At 30.7% G+C, this 2,023-nt stretch overlaps 1 non-coding gene across 1 annotated transcript; it reads left to right on the top strand.

Annotated features, from left to right (window-relative positions):
- Positions 1-1,428: 1,428 nt before the first annotated feature.
- LOC113778880 lies at positions 1,429-1,534 on the top strand. The gene has a single exon (XR_003469347.1). It is a non-coding gene; the product is annotated as a small nucleolar RNA R71 (small nucleolar RNA).
- Positions 1,535-2,023: the final 489 nt, after the last annotated feature.

Here is a 2,023-nt window from a genome sequence, read left to right as displayed (position 1 = left end):
AATTGAAGAGTAACATTTATATCCTTCATCTCTCTCAAATCAAACTTCCTTGCGATGAAAAGTGGCATCAATGATTCACTTGCACCTAAATCATACAAAGTATTAGTGAAATTCAAATGTCCAGTTGTACAAGGTATAGCAAAACTCCCTGAATCTTTAAAGATTTGTTGGAAGTTTTTTTTAACACACAATGAGCATTCCTCTGTTAATGCTATTGTCTCACGATCTTCAATTTTCTCTTCCTTGACATGGTATCTATGAAAATTTTGGCATAAGAGGGAATTTATAAGATAGTATCAATGAAAGGTATATTAATTCTAATTTACTTAAGCATTTGAGTGATCTTCAATTTTTCTCTTTCTTGACATAATACCTTTCAAAATTTTGGCATAACAGAGAATTTGTAAGATAGTATCAACAACAGAAAATTAATTCTAATCTGCTTAAATACTTGAGTAAATTTCTCAAATTTCTTTTCCTTATTACTTTGCTTAACCTATTGGATAAAGGAATGGAGTTAGTAACATTTTTATGAGAAACATGAGAAGAAGGTATATCAAACTCATTTGAAACATGATCCTTTTTATCTTCTTGTTCATTATTACCCATATTTTCATCATTTTTTTCACTTTTACCAAGGTGATTATCCTCTAATTGTTTAGCACTCCTAAGAGTGATTGCATTCACATGTTCTTTAGAATTCACCTCGATGTTACTTGAAAATTTGTCCGATTGTCTAAAATTAATGGAATTAGCAATATTACCTAATTAGCCTTACATATCCCTAATTGTGGTCACCATATTATTCATGCTTGTTTTAACGTCATCAAATTTTTCTTTTGTTTCGTGAACTTGTTTTTCAAAATTGACCTTCAAAGTTGAAAAACGTGATTCAAGTGGCCTTGTTGAAAAATCAGATGGATTGATAGGTTTTTGTGAATTTGATTGGCCTGTCCATCCTAAATTGGGATGATTCTTTCAACTAGAGTTGTAAGTGTTTGAAAAATGATTATTTTAAGATGGTCGACTATAGTTGATGATATTATGAATTTCCTCCACATGAAAAAAATTAGTACTATTATGATTACCACCACATATTGAACAATAAACAATACTTACATGAGAATTTAAGACACTTTTCCCTTTTTTCTTAGCAATCTTTCAATGTTATCCATACTAGAATTAAACATATTTTCTAATTTAGCACTTAACAAATTGAGAATGTCAATTTCATACATATCGACCACTCTTCTTAAATTAACTCATTCATTTGCTCATTAATAGTTGTTAGAGGCCATTTCCTCTATCAAATCTTGAGTATTCTCGGTTGATTTTCCCATTAAAGCTCCACCGACGGCGACAACTATGTTAATGTTGGTTGAGTAGGTAAGTCCATTATACAAATTTTGAACAACCAACCAATCGAGAAGACCATGATAGGGACATCTTCTTTGAAAATCCTTGAATCTCTCACAAGATTTATATTATGACTCGCCTTCATGTTGAGTAAAACTTGTGATATCCATATGAAATTAAGCCATTTTTTTCAGAGGAAAATATTTATTTTTTTTTTGTCAACTCACTCCAAGAAGGGAAAGTATTAGGTGGATAAGAATTAAACCATACCTTTGCTTTATCACAAAGTCAAAAAGGAAACAACCTTAGTTTAATAGTCTCATCACTTATTCCATTTATTTTAATTGTACCACATAAGGCCATAAAGTTAGCTAGATGTATGTTGGGATCCTCCATTGCATTTCCTCCAAATTGACTTTACTGAACCATTTGGATGAGCGAAAGCTTGATTTCAAAATTGTTTGCATTAATTGTTGGCTTTGGCTTTTTCACCTCTATTTTAACGAAAGTTTCATGTATACTTTTCACCTCAATTTGTTCTTGTTAGGTGTGTTTTCTTTCTTTTCTTGTAGTTGAACATTTTTAAGAGAAACTGTCTTGACTAATTCCTCTAGAAATCACTTAAACCAATTTTTTTAACTACTTGAATCATTCTTTACCTATTTTC

The sequence above is a fragment of the Coffea eugenioides genome, chromosome 7 (genome assembly GCF_003713205.1).
Source record: "Coffea eugenioides isolate CCC68of chromosome 7, Ceug_1.0, whole genome shotgun sequence".
NCBI lineage: Eukaryota > Viridiplantae > Streptophyta > Magnoliopsida > Gentianales > Rubiaceae > Coffea > Coffea eugenioides.
This window is presented reverse-complemented; position numbering and strand designations above follow the sequence as displayed.